General features: G+C 47.1%; 1 protein-coding gene across 3 annotated transcripts in view; it reads left to right on the forward strand.

Annotated features, from left to right (window-relative positions):
• The first annotated feature begins 6,438 nt into the window (after positions 1 to 6,438).
• Positions 6,439 to 26,665, forward strand: part of RUSC2 (RUN and SH3 domain containing 2) — a 73,750-nt gene continuing 53,523 nt past the window's right edge. The window contains exon 1 of one of the 3 annotated variants that reach the window (XM_042452279.1): positions 6,439 to 6,679. The gene's annotated coding sequence lies outside the window, so the exon portion shown is untranslated. Of the gene's footprint in view, positions 6,680 to 10,130; positions 10,333 to 21,060; positions 21,198 to 26,665 lie in introns of those variants that run through there. The other 2 variants (XM_042452275.1, XM_042452276.1) reach the window with 2 other exon arrangements.

The raw sequence follows: 26,665 nt of genomic DNA on the forward strand, positions 1-26,665 counted from the left end.
GAGTGAATGCGCCAAGTGTACCAAATGGAGCATGGAGTAATCCATCCACATTATAAAAACATTACAAAATGGATGGATGTGAGTCTGCAGATGCGGTCTTTGAACTGCATTTGGTCTTTGTGGCTGAAACCGAGTAATCGGTGGTCCACCCAGAATGAAGAAATGGGCATAAGGATCTCTCATATTGAATGGATTCTCCTCTGCACCCACCAGAGAATGAAATGATGGTTAATTTAACAGAAATGTTAATTCTTGGGAAGTGCAGCAGATCATAGAATCATAGAGTAGGAAGAGACTGCAAGGGCCATCCAGTTCTAACCCCATTCTGCCATGCAGGAACTCACAATCAAAATATCCCCAACAGATGGCAATCCAGCCTCTGTTTAAAGACCTCCAGAGAAGTAGACTCCGCTGCTCTCTGAGGGAGTTTGTTCCACTGTTGAACAGCTCTCACTGTCAGGAAGGTGCTCCTAATGTTGAGGTGGAACCTCTTTTCCTGTACCTTGCATCCATTGTTCCATGTTCTAGTCTTTGGAGCAGCAGAAAACAAGCTTGCTCCATCTTCATGGTGAGACCCCTTCAAATACTTAAATAGGTCTATCATATCACCCCTTAACTGTCTCTTCTCCAGGCTAAACATACCCATATCCCTAAGTCATTCCTCATAAAGCATGGTTTCCAGACCCCTCACCATTTTGGTTGCCCTCCTCTGGACATGCTCCAACATCCTTTTTGACTTGTTTCCCCCAGAACTGGACACCGTATTCCAGGTGTGGCCTGACCAAAGCAGAATAGAGTGGCACTATTACTTCCCTTGGTCTAGACACAATATATCTGTTGATGCAGCCTAGAATTGCATTGGCCTTTTTAGCTGCCACATCGCACTGTCGACTCATGCTCAACTTGTGGTGTACTAGGACTCCTAGATCTCTTTCACACGTATAAGTCTCCTTAAGCCAGGTGTCCCCCATCCTATATCTATGCATTTCATGTTTCTGACCTAAGTGCAGTACCTTACGTTTCTCCATGTTGAAATTCATTTTGTTGGCTTTGGCCCACCTTTCTAGTCTATTGAAATTTGATCCTCTCCTCTGGGGCATTAGCTCCTCCTCCTAATTTGGTTTCAATTGCAAATGTGATGAGTACAAACTAATCCTGTATGGAATGAGAGGCTGACTGTTTTATAGTATAAAAAGCTATCAACGTGACATTCGGTCCCTTGGGTGTGTGGATGCACCTTCAAGCCACCGGTTGACTTATGGTGGACCCCATGAATTTCACAATAATCACACAGTGGTAAAAATTGGTTATTATGCAGTGTTAAAAATTTGTTTCAGAATATATTCCACCTTGCAAATTATTATTGCATCTGAGGAAAGACTCTTGGTCAGGGTGACCAGATGCCCTCACTGCAAAGGAGGACAAGGCACTGTGAAATGTAGGACATTCAAGAAAAATGTAGGACACACCTAACTACAAACTCAACACACTCATAGAAATATAAATTCGTGCTTCTTAGTCATGCTCAGAATGATGGGGGACATTCTGGAATTCCTCCTGGACAAAAAGTGGAAATGTAGGATGTGTCCTGGAAAAGGAGGACACCTGGTCATCCTGCTCTGGCATGTGTTGCTCTTTCAAAAAGGAGGCACGTCCCTTTGGGTGCTAGGAAGAGTGAAGTCTCTGCAAGGGAACTTTCTGGGCATCTTCACTTTCAATCCCCTGCTTTAAGCGCCAGTAAAATGCCTATTTTGATTTGGCTTTCTGCTCCCAGCCACTGCACCTGCTGCTGCTCCCAGGCATGCCTGGCTTAGAAAGCAGCAGCCACTTCTTCATTAGCTGGCCAAGGGTTCCTTGCTGCTTGCTCTGGAAGGCCAGGCCATAGCTACCAACATAGCCCTTAAAATAGTTTCAGAGTAAGCGACTTTGCTCTTGGTCTAGCTATGAATTAGCTGCTATTATTAGCATTGGACTGTATCTGGGGATACTATCGGTGGTCTCAAGGCTGCTCAGTTAATATTTATAAATATGCAGCTGTTGGGCTGGATTCTTTTTTAAGGTTTAAAAATGCATTTAGGTGATGCCTTTCTTTGTTCAAGTGTTTCGCACTCTTCTGGGCCGCAGGGTAAATAACCCATTTGCTTGACAAAGACTGCAGATGTAATCCAGTTTGGCACCAGTCTAACTGCCGTGGCTCAAGGCTGTGGGATCCTGGGATGTACGTTTGGAGAGATATTCTCTGCTTTATCGGTTTTACAGGGTTATTTTGATGAGATAATTAGTCCAATCACAATATATTATTTTTGTCTTATGACTTTGTAGATTGTACGCTATTGGCAGGTTATGCGTTGATTTTATGGGGTCAGTAAAGTGCCATATAGATTTATGGCACTATATAAACAACAACAAATAATAATAGTAATAATAATAATTTTGCCTTTGCTGTCTGAGAGCTCTGGTGCCACAACAAACTACAAATCCCAGAATTCCATAACATGGAGCCCTGGCAGTTAAAGCAGTGTCAAGCTGCATTATTTCTGTAATAATAATAATAATAATAATAATAATAATAATAATTTATTTATATCCCACCTTTTCTGCTTTGAGGATCGAGGCGGGTAACAGCAAAGTTAATGCAATATACAACAATAAAAACAATAAGCCCCACAAGCCCCTGACCCAACCCTCCCTCTCAACTATAAAATTAAAAAGTAAAAGTTGTTTAAAAGTACATAACAATATATCAAAATTAAAAAACAAACCACAAATAAGAAAAATAATAAAAGGAGGGGGATTCAGTTGGGGAAGGCTTGCTGCAAGAGAAAGGTTTTTGTCGCCTTTTTAAAAGCCTCGAGTGAGGATACTCGAGGCGAATCTCTTCCGGAGGTCATTCCAGGTTTTTGGAGCAGTGACAGAGAAGGACCTCTGGGAATTTCACCACCAATCTGGTCTTTCTAGATTGTAAGAGGTTTTTCCTGGAGGAATGGAGTGTACGGGAGGATTGTATGGGAGGAGGCGTTCCTTCAAGGAGACTGGACCCGGGCCATGTAGGGCTTTATAGGTGATAACCAACACCTTGTACTGAACCCGGAAGCTAATAGGCAGCCAATGCAGTGATTTTAAAATAGGTGTAATATGGTCGAGCTTGGATTTTGCAGCGACCAGTCTGGCTGCCATGTTTTGTATCAATTGGAGCTTCCGGACGTGGCACAAAGGTTGCCCCATGTAGAGCGCATTGCAGAAATCAAGGTGAGAGGTTACTAGAGCATGTATGACTGTTTCGAGGTCCCGCTGCTCCAGGGAGGGGCGCAACTGGCACATCAGCCGAAGCTGATAACAGGCACTCCTGGCTGTCACATCAATCTGAGAAGACAGCTGAAACGATGAATCCAGGAGCACCCCCAAGCTGCGGACGCAGTCTTTCAGGGGAAGTGTGACCCCATCTAGGACTGGCGAACGTATCTCCATACCCGGATTGGGGTTACCTATCACGAGTACCTCCGTTTTATTTGGATTCAGCTTAAGTCTATTTTCCCTCATCCAATCCATTACCAACTTCAGGCAGTCATTCAGGGGGAGATGCCCTCCTTGGTCACTGAAACAGTCCGAGACATGGAGAAATAAATGTGGGTGTCATCAGTGTACGGATAACACCCTGCCCCCTGCACATTAGACCATTTTGTAATGTGAATGTTGGCCTGGAAATGAGTGAAAAGTCAGTTTTGCTGCAATGGGACCATGGTTCCAGCAGTGGCAACCAATGGCAAAGTGAGTGTCTGTGTGCAGGTTGTCCAGCCTGGTCAGACTGACCTTTCACTCCAGTCTGGTCCTTCAGCCCTCAGCGTCCAGCCCACCCATCCGCCTGGCCTTCTTCAAGGCTCTCATCCAAGGGTGGGGAGCAGAAAGTTGTCTGCTGGGACACAGGAAGGGAAGTCCATTTCCTTGTGGAAGGATGCAGACAGCAACAGCTCCATTGCACAGGGAGCCCAGAAGCCAAGTATTTCTGACTCACTGAGAGAAGAGGGGGAGAATTGGATCGGAGGGTGGGTGGTTGGGGAGGGTCTAAGCCCCCTTTCAGAGATACAGGTTCACTTTAGAGGGGGCTGCAGGACAATCCCATTGAACAACAAACACCTGTACTGCAGCCACTCACTTACACACCAGAAGGTTGTTACTACAATACCAGCCAGGGCTCAAGCTTGACTCAGGCTTGCATCCTTCCGAAGTCGCTAAAATGAGTATCCAGCTTGATGGGGGCAATTAGCTTACACTTTGTAAACTGCGTAGAAACTGCTTAGTTCAGTATGAAGTGGTATATAAATGAAGCTGCTATTGCCATTGCTATTGTTAACAACAGGTTACAGGTGGCCCTCAATATGCATGGATTCTTTATCCATAGATTTATAGAATCATAGAGTTGAAAGAGACCCCAAGGGCCATCCAGTTCAACCCCTTGCCATGCAGGAATTTTCAATCAAAGCATCCCAGATAGATGGCCATCCAGTCTCTGTTTAAAGACCTCCAAAGAAGGAGACTCCCCCACCCTTCAAGGGAATGTCAGATTATCACATGGAGGGTAAGGACAGGAGCAAAGCAGATTGCTCCCATTCTTATGTGTGTGATCGGGGGGAATATTATCACACCCTGTGCGCAGCGTGCTTATCCTGTTCTTCTCCCATCCATGAAATGTAATGGGCCCATCATTTGGTATTAATGGAAACTCCGTGTGATAATCTCCATTGGAACACTGTTGAAAAGCATGTTCCTCCTAATGTTGAGGCGGAACTGAGTATTGGACTGTGACTCTAGAGGACCAGGGTTCATAGACCCATAGAATCATAGAGTTGGAAGAAACCAAAAGGGCCATCCAGTCCAACCTGCTGTCATGCAGGAACTCTCAATCAAAGCATCCCTGACAGATGGTCATCCAGCCTCTGTTTAAAGACTCTACCACACTCCAAGGAGACATGTTCCACTATCGAACAACTCTTATGGTCAGGAAGTACCTCCTAATGAGGTGGACAAACCCAAATATCAATGTTTGGTAATATGCAAGAGTCAATATGTATATATAGATGAAATAAAAGATGAGAGTGAACCAAAGTACAAGCAGTTTATAACAGGCTTTTGGGAGAGTGGAATGCAGAAGGGGGGCAGATGTGAAGATGTTCAAGGTGAAGCATTCGTCCAGACGCCTAAACAGAACAAAGAGCCTTAGTAAAAGACTGATAGAGAATGTAATTTCACTGGCAGAAGGACCTCTGAGTGCCAGCATAGGTGATAAGGGACAATGGGGTGTAGCCAAATGTATTTTAAAGTATATTTAAATGTATTCATGTATCTGGACTATGATTGCTGGAAATGTATAGGTTTAGAGTGTGAAATCAGGGACGTAGCCAAGGGGGGGGGTTCTTGTGGTCCGGACCCCCCCTTCCATTAGAAAAATGAATGGTGTGTGCTGCTGCGCCGCCGTGCCCAAGCCCCATTATAATGGTGGCACTTAGTCTGAACCCCCCCCCCTTCCTAAAATCCTGGCTACGTCCCTGGTGAAATGCCCAATGAGGTGATGAAGATGAGTTTTCTTTGTCTGTTTTCCTATAAAGGTAGCCTTTTCTTTGGCTCAAGGCCTCAATTTTCTTGGAATGGGAATTCCACTGGGGACAGCTAGCTTTGAATAAATCTGAATTCTCAATGAAATCTGGGTCCTCTGCCTTACTCTATTCTGTCAGAACCTTTTTAAAGCCTATCATCCACAACTAATATTAAGGTGGAATCTCTTTTTCTGTAGCTTGCATCCTTTGTTCTGTGTTCTAGTGTCTGGAGCAGCAGAATACAAGCTTGCTTCCTTCTCAATATGACATCCCTTCAAATATTTAAACAGGGCTATCATATCACCTCTTTTTAACCTTCTCTTCTCCAGGCTAAACATCCAGAGCTCCCTGCATCATTCCAGCTTGGCTATTGGAAACCCACTGGGGTGACCATGGGTGAGTCACACTCTCTCCCTCAGAGGATGTCCATGGCAAACCCCCTCTGATGAAACTTGCCAAGAAAACCCCACAGTTGGCTTGCCCTAGGGTTGCTTTAAGTTGGAAAAGAGTTGAAGACACACAATAACAGCAACAACAAAGGAAATCTCAGAGGTTCGTGACATTTCTTGGATTTGGATAAGAGACACCCCCCCCCCCCCGGGCTTGCCTTTCCCTGGCATGCTAGTTGTAGTAAATACAACTGGGTAGGTGGCTGGGCAGTGTTGCTAAACTGAGTGCTGCCTGCAGCCACCCTGAAATAGTTGTTTTGATCATGCTTGCGGCATGTTCTGCATTGCTGGCATTCCTGGGCAGTGGCCATGATGATGATGATGATGGAGGAGGAGGAAGAGGAGGGAGGCCTGGCCCGGCCCTTCCTGGAGCACAGCTGGCTGCTTTGCTTCCCTTGCCAGCAACAGGCGGAGGAGAGTGCTGGGGTTTCAGGGCAGAGGAGTGTGGAATGTATGTGTCTCAGCCAGCTTTGGGACTGTGGCCTGGGACGGATAAGGAATGTGCCTGAGCTGCACACTCAGGGCGAGGCCAGAGGCTGGGGCTTGTTTTCTGCTGCTCCAGAGAATAGTATACAGAGCGATGGAGTCCAACTACAGGAAAGGAGATTCCACCTAAACTTTAGGAAGACCGTCCTGACGGTAAGAAGTGCTTGCCTGTGGAAATTACTGCTGCCTCAGAGAGGGGTGGAGACTCCTTCTTTGGAGGTTTTTAAGCAGAGGTTGGATAGCCATCTGCCAAAGAGCAGGCTTGGATGCTGTATTCCTGCAGGGCTGATATGGGTGGATTGGATGACCCTTCGGGATCCCTTCCAACTCTAGGCTTCTATAATTTGGAAGAATTTCTTGACAATAATAGCTGTATGACAATGGAAGACATTGCCTGGGCACTGGTGGAAACTCCTTCTTTGGAGATTTTTAAACAGAGTCTGGATAGCCATCTGTCACAGGGAGGGCTTGGATGGTGGATTTCAGCATGGCTGGTGGGGTTGGACTGGATGACCCCTGGGGATCCTTTCCGAATCTCGGATTATATGATTAGGACGAAATTCCTGACAGTAATTGCTGTTTGACAGTGGAGGATGCTCCTTTGGAGGTAGTGGGGTCTCCTGCTTTCAAGCTTTTAAATAGAGTCTGGATGAGCATCTGTCATAGGGAATTTTGGACTGTGTCTTCCCACAAGGTAGAAGGGTTTTTTGTTGTTTAACCATGGAAGATGGACTCCTTTTGAGAGTGGAGGGCTCTCCTTCTTTGGAGATCTTCCTAAAGATGACCACACTGTAGCTGGATGATTACAATATGGCCATCTATATTAAGGGGAGTAATACTGCCACTCTATTCTGCCTTGGTCAGGCCTCTCCTGGAATATTGTGTCCAGTTCTGGGTACCACAATTCAAAAAGGATGTTGACAAATTGGAATGTATCCAAAGGAAGGCCACCAAAATGGTGAAGGGCCTGGAAACCATGCCTTATGAGGAAAGACTTAGGAGGCTGGGAATGTTTAGCCTGGAGAAGAAAAGGTTAAGAGGTGATATGATAGCCCTGTTTAAGTATTTGAAGGGATGTCACATTGAGGATGGAGCAAGCTTGTTTTCTGCTGTTCCAGAGACTAGAACACGGAACAATGGATGCAAGCTACAGGAAAAGAGATTCCACCTGAACATTAGGAGCACCTTCCTGACAGTGAGAGCTGTTCAACAGTGGAACAAACTCCCTCAGAGAGCAGCGGAGTCTACTTCTCTGGAGGTCTTTAAACAGAGGCTGGATTGCCATCTGTTGGGGATACTTTGATAGTGAGTTCCTGCATGGCAGGGGGGTTGGACTGGATGGCCCTTGTGTCTCTACCAACTCTATGATTCTATGAATAACTTGGAAGTGGGTTTTGTCTATGAGCTCCAGCCTGGCAGGGGGTTGGATTAGATGACCCCTGGTTTTCCTTCCAAATCTGTGATCCTACTATGCCTGGGTGAGTGGCTGGGAGCACCTCCCTTTTGGCCAGGAGGCTGGAGGGGACTGTCGCCATTGCCTTGCTCAGCATCCCAGCCACGCTGGCGCTGGCACGTGCCTTTGTGTGTGCATAACAACAGCTGCAAGGGACACACGTCAACACCCAGCGATGCTTTGAGAGTCATGGTGTTGCACACCCTTCCATGCTGTGAGGGATGATGCCTTCTCCTTATGTCTTTGGATTGTGTTTCCCTGCTGTGCCCTTTAAGTGTCTGTACATAATGGCAAAGAGAGTGTCTAGCCGTGTGGCCGTTCCATCAGACTTTGAAAAATGTGGCCAGATGTGTGAAGAACACTATGGCATTGTGGGAGCTGCTTTCTTTGGAGGCTTTTAAACAGAGGCTGGGTGGCCAAATGTCACAGGGAGTGCTTTGATGGAGTCTTTTTGCACAGCAGAAGGGGGTTGGAATGGATATCCCCTGGGTGTCTCTTCCAACTCTATGATTCTAAGATTTTTATGCCTGGCCTTTGCAGAATTCAACTAAATTTACCCAATATTAGATGTTAAAACAGAGGCATCTTTCTGAGGTGCTTTTGTTGCCTATTCTACTATGGCTAAAGAGGGTTGAACTTTAATGGCCCAAGGGGGTCCCTTCCAACTCTAGGATTGTTTCATTGACGAAATGGCAAAGCTATCATGACTTCAGCAAGGAAATGTCAAAGACTTGTTCCATGTTGTGATTGTTTTTCACAACACCCCAGGCCACCCAGTAATGACTCCTGAGCAATCCAACTAAGACACAAATCTGTGGATAAAGACCACATTTTTCATAGGAGTGGAATATTCCTGTTTGAATGCCAGGAAAGGTGTTGCAGGAGTGGAAAGCAATAAGGCAGACAGAAAGGAATGTTTAATGGCAACTTTAATGGATGGCAGGTTTATCACTGGCTGTTAACTGATGCTAGAAAATAACAGCCAGCAGTTGTACTTTATGCTTGCTGTACTTTATGAGTTTCCATCTAAGGGAAATGCAGCAAGAAAAAAAAGAGTATGATGACCCAAAGCTTTTGCCAGTCTTTGCTTCCTTAATCTCTGGTTTGCACTTAAGAATTTGGCTTAAGAAATAGCCTGCTTCCATCTGAGGGAAATGCAGAAGCTGTCCATCCACCCTGAAAGATGATGCTGGATTAAATGGGCTGTTTGCCTGACACAGCAGAGCAAGGATGTACATTTTTAAAGTTAGCAAGAAGGAAGTGACTCAGGCAGAGAAGCCTTCTCTGACGCAGCATCTGGACTGTTTTGTGCCTCTAGGAAACAAAACAAAGGCAGAGGCTGGATGGCCATCCGTCAGGGATACTTTGATTGTGAGTTCTTGCATGGCAGAACAGGGTTGGACTGGATGGCCTTGTGGTCTCTTCTAACTATGATTCTGTGCTTCTGAGCAGGTGCAGAGTGCCTTCCTTTTACCACCTTGCATGAAAGCCTGGGCTGAGTGTGTCCAGTGACAGCAGCAAAGAGGCTGCCAGTGTCCCAACATCTCCCTGCACCCTTCTCACAGATGTCTCCAGTTTATATAATAGCATTGCTGCAATGGCCTTCCTGGAAGGGAATAAGCTGAGCTGCCCTGCCGATGGCCCAAGGGAGCCGAATTCTCTCTCTGTGTTTTCACAGGAGGTGGAGGGAAGGAGAAGGAGTTTGCATTGGGGCATGTGCTAGGAACCACTGCTGCTGCCAGGAGATCTCTCTTGCAAGGCCTGGTTAGCTGGTCTGGTCTGTTGATCCGGCCACGGCTGTGCGGGAAGAGCTGTGGTATCATCTCTGGCAAGGCTGAGTCAGGCGCAGAGGCATCTCCTGGGACTGGGAGGGCAGAAAAGAGAGACAGCAAATCCTGGGCACCAGCCAAATGCTGCCTCCTCCCTGCCCCACTCCGACTGAGAAAGCAGTTGGAAAAGAGACCCACAGGTTATCCCATTTTAGGCTGTGCCTGAGCTCCCTGACTGGCACTACTGTGCAAATGTTGTTCTGTGCTCTGGAGACTACAATCTCCAGCATGCAATGTGGATATGAGAGGCGGAGAAGAGTGCTTTGAGCATCCCATTGGTTCTTCCAATGCATTGCACTGTAGTTTCCCTGCATGGTTTGCACAGTGCCTTAACAATGCACACACTTGGCTGCCTCCTCCTCCTTTAGGATGCTTTTGGTCCAGCAACCCAGCAGAGAGGGACCCAGAGTGGGCTGCACATCTCTGCCGTGGGGAGGCTGAGCACCGGGGAGTTGGGGTGAGGCATCTGCCTCGGTTGCTCAGAACACAGAGGACTGATGGAGAGGCTTCTGCAGACTCCCCAGGTACACAATAATTTTGGAGATGAGGTTTAGCATGGTAAAGAACCAATCCATATGCTAAATGGCCAGCACTGGGGGCAGGGGGCTGGCTGAATCCGGCTGGTGTTTTCTGGTGTTTTTGTGCAGAAGAATAGCGATCTGGGAAGCTGATTGCAGGCACTGGGTCTCTGGGGAGTCATGCTTCCAGATTTCCCTACCACTACCAGGCCAAACCACAGCATGGCTGTGTGGAAATTTGCACAAAAATACAGATCACATATCAAGAAGCAGCAGTAAGGAACTGGCAGCACAAAAGCATCTAAGAATAAAGCATATCAGGGAATCTTCAGGAATATTTGGACCTTCCCAAGAAGAGGCATAAGGACGGTGAGAGGCTAGTGTGATGGTTGCAGGGAACAGTTTTGGGGAGGAAAGATGCTGCAGAGCAGAACAGAGGTGGGGATGGGAGCAGGACAAAGTACTGTTCCAGAAACCAGACAAGGTTGCCCCCTGCCCTCCTCACTGGAAAGGCATTGGGGGCTTCTCATGCCAATCTCTCTTGGTGATTTGGTCCTGAAAGTCATCATCTCCCCCCCCCGCCCCCCCCAATTTGCCATTTTCCCCTGAGAGTTGCCTGGTATGTTGTGGCTGTGTGTATCACTTTGGCTTCTGCCCAGCAAGTGCTGGTGCTCCATTTGCAAACTGGGTCCCATCCTCAAGATGGTATGCTCCTTCCTACCATGGTTCCCCTGCTCCTGAGACCCAGGCCCAGCCACCCCCAGCCAAGAGACTGGTAGCTCACTCTACTTGCAGTTTGCTCAAGTGCCAACAAGCCAACCCTTCCTCTGTTTAATTCTTCAAACTCAGTCCGCCCACTTGCCATGCCCCACACACAGGCTGGCAGGGTTGCTGTTTGCTCACTTGGGGGTCTGTGGCAAGACAGAAGCCCACAAAGTCTTAGTTGGCCATCATGTTGACCCTCACCCTTGTCCATCTGTCACCAGAGCCTTTTCCTCTAATCCAAATAGTGATGGAGTGGGGCTAGCTGGTGGGACTGGGAGCAGAATGCTGAACTGAATGGTAGTTTGCAGAAAATAAGTCCTGGGGAGAGATGTGGGAGATACATGTGGTCATCAGAAATAACACTGTTGGGGACATGATTTGCAGTACTGGCTGGCCTGGCATCACCTGTTCCAGGGAAGTAGATGCTCATAATGTATTTATTTCATTGCCTTTTCTTCCAACAATGGGTCTCAAGGAAGTGTTGTTGTTGTTGTTGTTGTTGTTGTTGTTGTGTCTTCTAAGTTGTTTTGGACCTATACCAGCCCTAAGGTGAACCTTTGTTGTTAACTGTCTTTACATTGGCTTAGGCTTCATTCCCACTTACAAATAAATCAGTTTATGATCTGAATCGATGGATTGATTTGACAGCGGAGTGTGGTTAACACTACATTTACCCCAATCACATTTTTTTCCTGTAAAATAATCCACTTGTTGTTTACATTGGCGAATGAATTGATTCAAAATGGATCCGCTTCAGCTGGCTGAAGGGTAAATTTAAATCGTCTCTAATCCGCATCTTGTTCACACTTGCACAGAATTGATTTATCAAAAAAGACGCTGAAAAAATCAGTGTCAAAGAGACACGTGTTAAATGGGTCTAGAGCATGCCTCCCCCCCTCCCCCCCGCTTTCTGAACTGCTTCAGAGGTTTGGTTCGGTTCATGTGTGAGATGTTCAGCCTGGAGAAGAGAAGGTTAAGAGGTGATATGAGAGCCCTGTTTAAATACTTGAAGTGATGTCATATTGAGGAGGGAGCAAGCTTGTTTTCTGTTGTTCCAGAGACTAGAACTTGGAGCAATGGATGCAAGCTACAGGAAAAGAGGTTCCACCTCAACATTAGGAGGAACTTCCTGACACTAAGAGTTGTTCAATAGTGGAAGATATTCCCTCAGAGAGTGGTGGCGTCTCCTTCTTTGGAGGTCTTTAAGCAGAGGCTGGATGGGGGATGCGTTGATTGAGATTTCCTGCATGGCAACTCTATGATTCTAACCAGGGTCATTTAAACTACCTCAAACCAGTTCACAAAGCGATTTAAAATGTAGTAGGAATGAGGCCTCAGAAGCATGGCAACCCTATGAATAAGGCCCCTCCAAGCCCCTCTGCCCTCAACTGCTCTGCTCAGGTCCAGCAAACTCAGGACTGAGTTCATCCATCTGGAATACGGTCTTCCTCTCTTTCTGCTACACTTCTCCTTTCCTAGCATTATTGTCTGTTCTAGTGAGTCATGCTTTATCATGATGTTAAGAGAAGGTTAAGAGGGGACATGATAGCCCTGTTTAAATATTTGTAGGGAGGTCATATCGAGGACAGACCAAGCTTATTTTCTGCAGCTCTAGAGACTAGGACAGTGATGGTGAACCTTTTACAGACCAAGTGCCCAAACTGCAACCCAGACCCCACTTATTTATTGCAAAGTGTCACGTCCCTCTGGCTTTCTAGTAAGAAACTCTGGCAAACTCTGTGCTAGGACGAAAGCATGTGTGCCCACAGAGAGGGCTCTGAGTGCCACTTCTGGCACGCATGCCATAGGTTCGCCATCACTGGACTAGGACACAGCAATGGATGCAAGCTACAGGAAAAGAGATTCCACCTCAACATTAGGAGGAACTTCCTGGCAGTAAGAGCTGTTTGAGAGTGGAACATGTTCCCTTGGAGAGTGGTGGAATCTCCCTCCTTGGAGCTCTTTAAACAGAGGCTGGATGGCCATCTGTTTCAGGGGGTGCTTTGATTGTGAGTTCCTGCATGGCTGAAGGGGATTGGACTAGATGACTGCTTGGAGTATCTTCCATCTCTACAGTGAGAGTTCCTGCATGGCAGGGGGTTGGACTGGATGGCCCTTGTGGTCTCTTCCAATTCTATGATTCTATGGCCAAAGTACATCAGCCTCAATTTAGTCATTTTGGCTTCCTGGGAGAATTCAGGTTTGATTTGTTCTACGACCCATTCGTTTGCCTTTTTTGGCTGTCTATGCCAGCCCTAAGCCAATGCTAGGTGGTGAATCCATCCTATGGAATCCTGAGATTTGTAGTTTGTTGTGGCACCAGAGCTCTCTTGCAAAGAGGGCTATATAGCTCACAAAACTACAAATCCCAAAAGTCCATTGCATTGAGCTGGGGCAGTTAAAGCGGTGTCAAACTGCATTAATTCTGCAGTCTAGATGCAGCCTCAGTCAGTTTCTAAAAGCCTGGTGGCATAAGAATTACTTGCTGACAGAAGGAGTAGCTAGCAAAGCCTCCCTTGGGTAGGAGCGCCAAAGTTTGGGAGCAGCCACTGAGAAGGCCCCGTCATCTCCCTTGTTCCCGAGAAGGGCCTCTCCAGAAGATCTTGGAGCAATCTTGGGTTGATAAAGGGAGATGTATATGTTCCTTCAAGTTGCCCTTAGACTGATGGCAACCCCATGAATTTCATAGGGTTTTCTTAGGCTGGAATCCTCAGAGGTGGATTTACCAGTTCTTTCCTCTGAAATAGAGCCTCCAGTGCCTGGTATTGGTGGTCTCCCAGCCATGTTCGAACCCTACTTTGCTTCCAGAATGGGAACTAGTGCCATTAGGGAAATTATGCCCCATAAGATCTAGGCCATTTCAAGTCCAGGCCATTTTGATTCATGGGGTTCCCATAATTCCACAGGCAATTGATTTACACACACACACACACACACACACACACACACACACACACACACACACACTATAGCAATAGCAAGTACACTTCTATACCACTTAAGTGAACTTAGACACTCTCTAAGCCCGTGGTTCCCAACCTGTGGGTCGGGACCCCTTTGGGGGTCGCATAACCCTTTCATGGGGGTCGCCTAAGACCATTAGAAAACACCTATTTAATTACAGTTATGAAGTAGCAATGAAAATAATTTCGTGGGTTTGGGTCACCACAACATGAGGAACTGTATTAAAGGGTCGCGGCATTAGGAAGGTTGGGAACCACTGCTAAGCAGTTTACATTGTGTGTAAACCAATTGCCCCCAAAAGGCAGGGTACTCATTTTAGCAACCTATGGAAAGATGCAAGGCTGAGTGGACCCTGAAGCCCTGCCTGGGATCGAACTCACAACCTTGTGGCTGCTGGGCTGGCATTTTACCACTGCGCCACACACACAGCTTAGGGCCTAAATACCATAAAGGTAGCAGATTCTGTCTGATCTTGGAAACTAAGTAGGGTCAGCCTTGGTCAATTCCTGGATGAAGGACCTCCAATAAACAGAAAGTGCTATAAACTATATTTCAGAGGAAGGAACTGGCAAAACCATTTCTGAGAGTCTTCCTTACTTAGGGTTGCCATAAGTCAGGACCTCCGAACTGGGACAAATGTAGGACAAACGTAGGACAAAATTGTCAAATGGAGGACACATTTTTAAAAAATGGAGGACACGCAAAAAATGATATATTTTTTAAAAATTCATATAAATGCATGATTCTTAGGCATGATAAAAATGGAGGACATTTGGCATTATTCCTAGACAGATGGCAGAAATGTGCTTCCCTTTCTGGTCAAAACCAGAAGAGGAGGAAGAGTGGAAGAAGCAGAGGAGGAGGAAGAGGAGAAGAAGAAAAGGAGGAAGAAGAGGAGGAGGAAGAGGGGGAAAGGAGGAGGAGGAAGAAGAGGAAGTAGAGAGGAAGAAAAAGGGGAGGAAGAGGGGAATGGCCAGAGCGGGCCCCCAAACAGGGGACCAGGCACGGGTGGGGGCCCAAACCGGACCGTGACCGGGAGGGGCCCCCCAAAAGCGTGCTGGTCACGGGAGGGGGCGGGTTATGGCAACCCTATCCTTACTGAAGAAATTGCCATGAATTTTAGGGGGTTGCCATAAGTCAACAGGTGCATACATACACAATATAGCACAGAGAATACCCTAAACATGCACCAGATCCCACCTGATCTTGGAAGCTAAGGAGAGGTGACCCTGGTCAGTCCTTGGATGGGAGAGTGCCAGGGAATTACAGGTGCTGGAGGCTATATTTCAGAGGATGGAACTGGCAAAATCACCTCTGAGGAATCTTTCCTTTACAAAACCCTGTGAAATTCATGGCTATAAGTCCACAGGCATCTTGAAGGTGCATGGACACACACACCTTGGATTCAGTCTCAGGAGAAAGGGGAGATATAAATTCAATCAGTCAATGAATCAGTCAATGAGAGGAACCTAGCACTGCCTACTTCTCTAGTGGGAGGAATCACTTTGCTGGAGGAGGTGGCTGAGAGTTTGTGCCAGGGGAGCACATTCCTCCTGGCAGAGTCCCTGCTCACAGCAGCCAAGGCCTTTCAGTGCCAGTCGTCCTCCCTCTCCTTTCCTCTCTAGACACTGGGCCCTTTCATTCCTCACTGACCGCCCAGAGGACATCTCTCTCCTCCTTTTCTCTCTGCCCTCAAACAGCATCAAAGGAAGGAACTCAAGAGAAGAGGGAGAGAAAGAGGGCAGAACCCTCTGCATCCAATGCACAGAAAGCAAAGCTAGTTGGCCGCGGAGCCTTGCATGACGTAGGCCAGCATTGTTAGTGACCTATGCAGACATAAGTTGTGTTGCACATGCAGAATGACTTTATTGTACACTGCACAATGGCCATATCCCACTGACAGGGATAGAAGTGGATGGCTGCATGTGGAACATGTACCAATGCACCTCAGGTGGGTGTGCATGCTCTGTGATGGGCACCTTCTCCTTTGGCAATGGGGCATGAGGCCCCAGTAGGAAGCGCATAGAGGCACAGTGTGGAACATGTACCAAAGAGTATCACATTGTGCTTTGCAACTGTATAATGGTTGCCATCCATGTGTGTATGTTACATACATACAGTGGCTGTTGGAAGATTTGCATTCTCTTTTCCCCTCCTTAAATAGATAGAATTCCTGCATGCAAACTCTCCTCCCTCTCATTAAAACTAACAATATGACTTAGGTCTGACAGGACTGGGACATTCTCTCAATGATGTTCAATTGAGCTGTCCTGTTTCCATCTTCCTGTTCTCTCAACTTTCTTTGGAAAGATGGTGAGATAAAGACTTTTCTCTACTGGAACTATTCACTAGCTAATTGTGCTATAGCTTCTATGTAAATATAGTTTAAAGCCATTAGAAAACTTTTGCTACTTGTGTTGTTTTTGTGTCAGTCTCAGTTCTTAGGGAAGTATAGTTAGACAAAAGCACATTTCTGCTACTCTGCTGTTTTAAAGCCACACTATAACAGTCTTGGGTTTCGTATTTTTGATATTTAAATATTTTTGTTCCCTAAGCAAATGCTGAACCCTTAGGAAACTTAAACTACCCCACAGTAGCATACAGGCACCCAAATCCACCAACAGTAATTTATGCTTTGCTGAGGGGATGTGGGGTTTTGGTCATTCTCCCATCCAGTGAATGCTGTGATGGAGCAAACCAGCGTCTCCTGGTCATGCCTGTCTTCTCTGAGCTGCCTTTTGCCTTGGTGAAAAAGCATCTTCTTCTCCCTTGCCAGTTTCCTGCATCTGAGACAGAGGCCAGGCTGACAATGGTCCAGGGAACGGTGAGTCCACCATCCTGGGACCCAGGTGCCTGTCTGCCAGAGAGCTGCCCACATCCCCTCTGGAGCTTCAGCCTGCTGGCAAGGGCATGAAACAAGTGTGGCATCTGATGAGGGGTCTTAGAAGACCATAAGCTAAGCAGCAGTCAACAATATGCTCTGCTCTAGGACTCATCCGTTGGTCTTTTCAATGGTCCATGGTCTTCTCAGCACCCTTCTCCAGCACCACTATCTCAAATGAGTTGATATTCCTCTTCTCAGTTTTCTTCACTGTCCACCTTTCACAACTGTACTTAGAAATGGAGAATCCAATGGCACAAACAATCCTAACTTTGTGGAGTCGAAGGCTTTCATGGCCGGCATCCATAGTTTTTTGTGGGGTTTTCCGGCAATGTGGCCATGTTCTGGAAGAGTTTCTTCCTGACGTTTTGCCAGCATCTGTACTTACTGATACATCTGTAGATTCTCTGTGGCCATATCTTGGTTGGTTTTCTTGATTTCAGCTGTAAGCCTGCCTTTGTGCCATCTCTTGAGTGGTGATCAAATAAAAGACCTCAGGCTGAAGAGAATCATAGTGTCATAGAGTTGGATTGTGTTTCAAATAGCCAACAGGGCTATCATATCACCTCTTATTATGCTGGCCTTCCCTGCTGTGCCCACCATTTATAATCAATTGAGGATACTTTATCTGGTTTGTCTGCCTCCCTGAGGTTAAGCACTATTCTATTGATATTGTAATGGATCTGTGTGGAGGGAGATTTGTGTGAAGGCTCTCTTTCCTGGAGCCTCTCCCTGCTGTCAAGCTCTTTTGGTCTGAGGTTGAATCATATATAGAATCATAGAGCTGGAAGAGACTTCAGGAGTCAAGCAGTCCAACCCTATCCTGCCATGCAGGAACTCACAATGAAAGCATCCCTGACAGATGGCCGTCCAGTCTCTGTTTAAAGACTTCCAGGGAAGGAGACTCCATCACTTTCCGAAGGAGTGTGTTCCACTGTTGAACAGCTCTTACTGTCCGAAAGTTTCTCCTAATGTTTAGGTGGAATTTCTTTTCCTGTAGCTTGCATCCATTGTTTCATGTCCTATTCTCTGGAGCAGCAGAAAACAAGCTTGCTCCACCTTCAATGTGACACCCCTTTAAATACTTAAACAAGGCTATCATATCACCTCTTGTCTCTTCCCCAGGCTAAACATACCCAGCTCCCTAAGTCTCTCCTCATAGGGCTTTATGGTTTCCAGCCCCTTCACCATTTTAGTTGCCCTTCTCTGAACATCTTCTTGCTTGTCCACATCCTTCCTGCATTGTAGTGACCAGAACTGGACACAGTATTCCAGGTGGGGCCTGACAAAGGCAGAATAGAGTGGCATAATGACTTCCCTTGATCTAGACACTATACGTCTATTGCTGCAGCTTAGAATTACATTGGCCTTTTTAGCTGCTGCATCACACTGTTAACTCATGTTCAACTTGTGGTCTACTAGGACTGCTGGTTGAGAAAAAAGGTTTGTAGAAGGACATCTACACAACAATAAAAACAACAGAAGGAGGCCCAGACAGTGTTGTGTGCAGTTGTTTGAGTGTGGGACTATGACTCTGAAGCGAGTGTCATGGCAGAAGACTGAAATGTAGGACATATCCTGGAAAAGAGACCTTACTAAAGATGGATCTCAGCTCCATCTCCCCTTGACTGAAGTGGGTTGCTGAAGTGGGCCATGTTTGTTGTCTGTGTGTGTGTGTGTCTATGCACACAGCTGTGCCCCCCAAAGTCAAGGGGGTCCCTAAAACTATAAAAGTTGAAGCATCACATTCAGAAAGTTGCCCCCCAAGTATGGATTTTGTCCCCTTCCCACCGCTGAAATTTCCCTTCCGTCCCCAAATTTCTGGCATTGTGGAAAGTCAGGTACTTTTAATGGTTAGGTGGTTGTTGTTTGTGTGCCTTCAAGTTCTTTCTGACCAAAGTGACCAGACACATCCTCCTTTTCCAGGACATGTCCTCCATTTCTGCCTTCTGTCCAGGAGGAATTCCAAAAGGTCCTCCATTTCGAGCTTGATGAAGAAGCAAGGATTTATATTTATAGGAGTGTTCTTAGCTTTTTATTTGGCTGTGTCCTCTATTTTTCTTCATTGTCTCACATTTTACAATGCATCGTCCTCTTTTGTGGTTATGACATCTGGTCACCCTGACTTGGTGACCCTAAGATGGATCCATGGGGGTTTCTTGGCAAGATTTGATGGATTTGCCATTGCTGCCCTCTGAGAGTGTGACTTGCCCAAGGAAGTCGCCCAGTGGGTTTCCATGGCTGAGTGGTGGATTCGAATCTTGGTCTCCCTGAGTCCCAAGCCAATCTTCCATCCACTGCACCAAGCTGGCTCCCTGCAATTTGCCTTCCGGGGAAGCTCCCTTTACCTGTGGCCCCCTTGCGTTTGCTGGGGGATTGGTTTCCAGACATGTCCTCCTTTTCCAGGACATGTCCTCCATTCTCACCTGTCCAGGAGGGATTCCAAAAGGCCCTCCATCTTGAGCCCACACTGTGGAATTAATCCTGTTCAAGACTGCTTGAATTGCCCTTGCGCAATGCTAAAGAAACCCAATGCTGGAGACAGCAGACATTTAACAGCAGTCCTTGAACAAAAGAACTGCAAGGGGAGATTGGAAAAGAGACACTGCAGAACTGGAATGCATCCCCAAACTGCAGTCCCTCAGCAACAGTGCTGCCAACAAGCCTCAAAGGTATTCCCTGGAATGTTTTACTAAAATCCCAAGTCCCTGGAATTTCCCCCAATATTTACTAGGATATTCAGCCAAAATTCCCAGAAAGAAATTAATTAAATTCCCTGGATCCCGGGGAATTCCCCGGAAATTGGCAATGCTGCTCAGCAGCGGATTGAACAAAGGCCATGGTTTCCGGACACACTACACACACTTCAACACTATCTGGCCCTATCCTCATGACCCCTACATCCCTCCGTTCCCCTCACCACAGGCTAGTCCCATTGCCAGACTGGATCTCTCAGTTCATCTCTATGTACAAAGCCCAGTTTCCTATGTCTCTGGGCACAAATGACCATTAACACTGGACCTGCAACTTCATTTCCATACACAAAAGACTTGTAATTTGATTTGATCTCCTCACATACCAGTGGCATATATCTAGGCTTCCATGCCACCAAATGCATCTGAGGAAGTAGGCTGAAGTCTACGAAATCTCATGCTGCCAATCTCTTTCTCACAGCCTCAAAGGTGCTACAAGATCTCTCCACAAACTCAGTGCTGGAAAGGGTAGGTTGTGTAGCTGTGTTTTAGTAAAAGAGGAAGGAGTTTTACCTCCACGGGAAGAGTTACAGTTTTGGAGGGCAGAGTAATAGGAAGACATCAGGCTCTGGTGATGGGGAGCACTTGGGGAAGGGAAAAAGAATGACTCCTGTCCCTCCATATGGGCAAGGGAGAGGGGCACAAGAGCCCTGGCAATGTGGGAAAACCACGGCTAACAAAACGCCATGTTTTTACCTGAGAGGACACCTCTCTAGGAATCTCTAGGTCCTCCAGGGCAACTCTGTGGTCAGCGTCCGACAGACACTGGCCATAGGATTGCGCTGAATGAGCGACAAATGTTTAATGGAGTGTTCTCTCTAGGAATCTCTAGGTCTTTTGGTGCAACCTTTCATTAAAGTTGCCCATAGAGTTGCCCTGGAGGACCGTCCTAGGGATTGCTAGAAAGAACATATGAATCAAATCTGCAAATAATCAGATCCGCAAATACGGAGGGATGAGCGTAGTGATAAATTAATCGTGTTATACCTTTGTGCATATGATGAAAAGAAGACAGTAAGGAGAATGAAGATGTTAATAATCATTTTATGTGTGTGTGTGTGTGTTTTAAAAAGAAAAGCCTGGCGATGAAATGGTTGAATACGAATAAGATTTAGAGGAGGTAGTAAAGAAGGGATGATTCATGTGATCTGTTGCGTGTTGTGTGTGGAATGTCATGTAAAAGATATAATGAAATACAGTACTCTTGTGCTGCTGGCTGTGTGCTTTGCTCCTGGGCAGAGAAGAAGAGGAGGAGGAGGAGGAGGAGGAGGGGGGGTCAGGTGGTCACTCTCCGGCCACTGGGCCCTCCCCTCCCCCTCCCTCGTGACGTCAGAGAAGGGGAGGGAGGGAGGGAGGAGGAGGAGGCTCGGAGCTTGCGCAGCGCCAGCCATCTGCGGAGGCAGCCTCCCTGGCCCAGCCCAGCCCTGGTCCCTCAGGGAAGCAGCAGCAGCAGCAGCAGCAGCGAAGATGCAGAGGAGGAGGAGGAGGAGGAGCACACCTGTCCCCAGGTGAGTCAGGCCTCGGGAGCAGGGAGGGGGAGGGGGAGGGGGGAGGGCTGGAGGGGGGTCCTGAGCCCCTCCGCCCTCCCTCCAGGGGGACCCCCCAGATCCCCTCCTCCTTTGGGCTAAGACGGGGCTGGTCCAGGGAGCATCCTTGCCCCCTCCCTCCCTCCTTTCCTCAGCCTTCTCTCTGGGCTCAGGACCTGGATGCCTCCCAGCCAAGCAGCGGAGGGGCTGGGGGCAGCTTCAGTCTGGGGAGGGGGCCCTCAGCCCTTATGTGGGGGAAAGGAGGGATGCATCCCCTTTTGTTCCTCCCCCCTCCTTCCCTCCTTCAACTGCAGAGCCAGACAAAGGCGGAGGGAGGGGGAGAAGAGGAGACCCCCCCAATTGGTGGGGCTGGGGAGCATCTGCAGAGGATCCCCCCCAGACACACAAAGCAGAGGATGCTTTTCTGCAGGCAGATAATGCTGGCTGCTTTTGGGATAAGAAAACATCATAATGATGATGGACTGAGCCATGGCCCCCTCCCCACACATGCCTCCCCCCCAGACCCTCTCTGCCCTGGAGGCCAGGGAAGGAGGAGAGACCCCTTTGGGGGGAAAGAGAGAGGGTCCCTTTGGGGGGGGGATGAGGGGCTGCTTTCCCCCCTTGCTCTCCCCCCAAAAGGGAGGACTGTCGCCCCTCCCCAGGCTGGCTAGGCACGTCCTCCTTTTCCAGGACATGCCTCCCCATTCCAGCCTCTCCAGAAGGAATCCCAAAATGCCCTCCTTTGTAAAGGGGCCAGAGGCCCTCCTTTTGCAAGACATGTCCTCCATTTCCTGCTTCCTGTCTCCAGGAGAGATTCCAAAATACCCTCCTTTGCAGGGCGAGGCACGTCCTCCTTTTCTAGGACACGTCCTCTATTTCAGCCTCTTGTCCAGAAATAATTCCAAAAAGCCCTCCTTTGCAGGGTGAGGCACGTCCTCCTTTTCCAAGACATGTCCTCCATTTCAGTCTTCTGTCCAGGAGGAATGCCAAATGCTCCTCCTTTGTAGGGTGACCAAGCACGTCCTCCTTTTCCAGGACAGATTAATAATAATAATAATAATAATACTGTAATAATAATAATAATAATAATAATAATAATAATAATAATAATAATAATTTCTACCCTGCCTCTCCAACAAGATTGGAGTGGCTTCCATCATTAAAATCCATACAATACAACAGAATAAAATGCCACAATCCTCCTCCCTCCTTTACCCTGAGTCAGCAACAATAAGCACAACATAACAATAACTAGAATAAAATACAATGAAATTCATGAAAGGCAAGAAAGAGGAGAGTCAATGGGGTGCTCAGGAGGATGGTCCATGTCAGTGGGGCGACTGAGTCCATTATTCTGGGAAGGCAGGGGCAGCTGTGTTGGCCATACCCAGGGTGGCCATAGGTCCCCCTTTTGTCCAGGACGTGTCCTCCATGTCCTCCTTCTACCCAGAAGGGATTCCAAAAGGTCCTCCATCTGGAGCAACACTAAGAAGCATGGGTTTAGTTAATATGAAATTCTTTATATGAGTGTTTTCATCTTTTTCTTGGGTTCTTCATTTGTCCTGTATTTCCTCCATCTTGTGGTTCCCTGTCCTCCTTTGGGGTTATGACATGTGGTCATACTACCCCTCTCCCCCAATGCCAGGGGGCCACCCCACGCCTCCTGCCGCCCAAGGCCAGGGGCCTAAGAGGGCAAAAGGCTGGTGGAGGGGTGCCCAGCCCAGCCAGCCCTTCCAATGCCTGTTTTATTGAATCATTTCCTGTATTGCTATGTATTTTATATGTATTATCCTACTAGAGAGGCCCCTTCCCCACCACCTTTTGAGTCTTTTTAGATTGTAAGCCTGAGGGCAGGGAACCGTCCAATTAAAAAGATTGTATGTACAGCTTTATAAATAAAGGTTAACAACAACAACAACAACAACAACAATGTCCACAGGGGCCAGGAGGGTCCAAAGGGCTCACCCTCAGATTGGCAGCGAAGGAGGCAAAGCCACAGTTTGGGGTGGGTAGGGAGTGGGCACAAGGCCATTGAAGACCCATTGTTTTGGCTGTACTGTATATATATATTGTTCTCTTTTGTGTGGACAGGCCCTCTTATTGAAGGTTTGGCCATATTGCCCTTTTCCCCCTCCCTTCTTTATTTTTGGTAAGCCCCCTTGGTCACACTCTCTCAGCCTCAGAGGATGGCAGTGGCAAACCCTCTTCTGAAGAAACGTGCCAAGAAAACCTTCACCGCCTTAGGTTCGCCAAACAACTGGAAGGCACACAACAGCATTTGGAAAGAGTTGCAAGCCTTGCCTTGGGCAAGTCACACTCTCTCAGCTTCCCAGGAAGACCATGACAATCCCCCTCTGAAGAAACTTGCCAAGAAAACCCCGTGGTGGGTTCACCAACTTAGGGTCACCTTAGGTAAAAAAAAAAAGACTTGGAGACGCACAGCAAGAACAAAGCCTCCTTGGAAAAAGGTTGGCAAGAGCAAGTGTTGAGCCAGATCTCCCCACAGCGGTTGCCTCTCCAGCCCTAGACCTGGAAAGGGGCCACCTAAGGGCCATCCATTCCCACCCTAAGCCAGGCCAAGAGTAGACAAGGAAAGCTTTCCTGAGCGGTCTTTCCCACACTTCGATCCATGCAGGGAAGCTGGGAAATTTGCTCCTCGTCCTCCAGGCGAGGCTTGTGGGGCTGGGAGCTCTTCTGCCCCACAGGATCTCTTAAGGCTGGGCTTGGGGAAGTCCATTTGTCCAGTCTCTGGAGATACCTACAATCCAGGACGGTGAATGATGAGTCTGGGGGCTTCTCCTGATGGGGCAAAAGTTTTGCAAAGCTTTGCACTATTTGAAACATTTGCAAATGTTTTGCAGTATCTGCAATATTTGTTACTGTACTTCTCAGTTTGCTTCTTTTTAAATCTATATACAGTGGGTCCTTGGTATCCACTGGGGTTTGGTCCCAGGACTGCTGTGGATACCAAAATTCATGGGTTCTGAAGTCCTGTTAAATACAATGGCTAATAAATACTGTAGTACAGTATATACAGTTGGCCCTCCTTATCCACAGATTTCAGAATCCACAGCTTGAAAATATTCAAAGTATAAATCCCAAATAGCAAACCTTGATTTTGCCATTTTATGTAAGGCACCATTTAATGGGACTTGAGCGTCCATGGATTTTGTTATCCACGACAGATCCTGGAACCAAACCCCAGCGGATAACAAAGTCCCACTGTACTCGTAAATATATGGCTTTATATAAAGTATATATTTGCCTTACATAAAATGGCAAATTCAGAGTGCGCTCTTTGGAATTTTGTATACAGTGGGCCCTTAGGATTTGATTCCAGGATCCCACCGTGGAGACCAAAATCCGTGGATGCTCAAGCCCCATTAAATACTGTATAATGGCATGGTAAAATGGTGTCCCTTATGCAAAATGGCAAAAATCAAGGTTTGCTATTTGGAATTGATATATGTTTTAAAAATATTTTCAAGCCATGGATGCTTGAATCCACGGATATGGAGGGCCAACTGAAATACACCCACACAAACACTTGGTTCCTAGGCTTCAGCATTTTATTCCCACCTTCAAGGGGATTTCCTTTTAATTCCAAGGTTTAAGCCTCAGTCTCTCAATTCTTCTTCAAGTCTATTTTTCGTAAGCATCATGGTGCCTCAGTGAAATGGCACTTTGCAGAACAGTGCTCTAAAACTAAAGAAGAAAATTCCCTCTTCCAAACATAGAGTCACCTCAGCCAGCCCCACCCTGTTAAAAAACGAAAAACCCTTTGGAAGTGCAGATCCAAAATGTTCCTTAAAGCACCCCCCCCCCCCAGGAATGGAAACTGGGTGCAGAGCCATGTCAGCCCCAAAGGCTTTGGCCAGGGGTACTTGTGCTTCTTTAGGTCCAAATTGTCCAGCATTGTTTTTGCAACTTTAAATTCCAGCTGATGTATGTTTTAGTTGCTGCCACACTGCAGAATTAATGCAGTTTGACACCGCTTTAACTGTCATAGTTCAATGCTGTGGAATCCTGGGATTCGTAGTTTGTTGTGGCACCAGAGCTCTCTGACAGAGAAGGCTAAATATGTCACCAAACTACAAATCCCAGGATACTATAGCACTTGCGCCATGGCAGTTAAAGTGGTGTGAAACTGGATGAATTCTGCAGTGTGGGCGCAGATTAGGAATGCATCGGTTTAATGATAATAATAAACAAATAATTACTTAATTGTATATCAGCTCTGCAGTATAGATGCAGTCTAGGAATGCGTCAGTTTAATAATAATAACAATGACAACAACAATCAGAATAAATGAAATTTTATTTCTTTCCTGCCTCTCCTCAAGGCTCAAGGCAGAATACTTTCATGTTAAAACACAAAACACAATTGAAATCACAGTTAAAATATCATACTATAAAATCATTAAAATACACTTATGAGAGTTCCTATACAGATTAAAAAGTCATGGTTTAAAAGGCCGCTGTAGCTGCCATGGTTCAATGGCATGGCTTGTGTCAGAGAAAGTTCTGGTGCCTCACCAAACTACAAATCCCAGGATTCCATACCTTTTGAGCCATGGCAGTTAAAGCGGTGTCAACTGCATTCATTCTGCGGTGTAGACACAGACAAGGAATGCATTAGTTTGACACCGCTTTAACTGCCTTGGCTCAGTGGCACGGCTCATGTCAGAGAGAGTTCTGGTGCCCCCCCCAAAAACTACAAATCCCATCGTATTTGAGCCATGGCAGTTATAGCAGTATCAAGCTGCATTAATTCTGCAGTGTAGATGCAGCATTTGGCAGGTGTGGCAAGAGCCAGAGAGATTCCTTCAGCATTTATAGACTTTGCTGACCTTTGCAGGTGATGGGCTGCAGGATTTGTCTGAGAATCCTCCTCTACCTGGGATTTTCATAGCCAAGTAGCCAAATAGCTGACCTTTGTAGCCACAGACTGGCCAGAGTGGGTGGGAGGGAGGCTCTTAACACATTTGACCCCAGTTCGCCTTCTAGTCCTCCGTCTGCCCGACTGCATTCCTCCTGCCTGAGTGAGCCTGCCCAACCCAGCGGACACTCCTTTGCTGGATGGAGCCAGGTGGGGAGGAAGCCCCTCATACTGACCATCTTCTCTTGGCCAGTTCGGACCCCTTTCACACTGCACAACGACAGCACTTTCCTATTACTTTGGTGGTGGCACTCCATCTGTGGAAAGCTTTGCCCAGCAGGGCCTTCTTGGTGGCTGCTCCCAGGCTTTGGCGCTTCCTTCCTTCCATTGTTGGCTTCTAGGAATTCAGTGCAAATTCTCAGCATGGCATAGTGGTTTATCATTGGACTGTGACTGTGAAGGCCAGGGTTCGAATCCTTTCTCAGCCATGGAAACCCATCAGGTGACCTTGGGTGAGTCACAATCTCTCAGCCTCCGAGGAAGGCAGCGGTGGCAAACCCTCCTGAAGAAAT

Source organism: Sceloporus undulatus, chromosome 2, assembly GCF_019175285.1.
Source record: "Sceloporus undulatus isolate JIND9_A2432 ecotype Alabama chromosome 2, SceUnd_v1.1, whole genome shotgun sequence".
Taxonomy (NCBI): Eukaryota; Metazoa; Chordata; class Lepidosauria; order Squamata; family Phrynosomatidae; genus Sceloporus; species Sceloporus undulatus.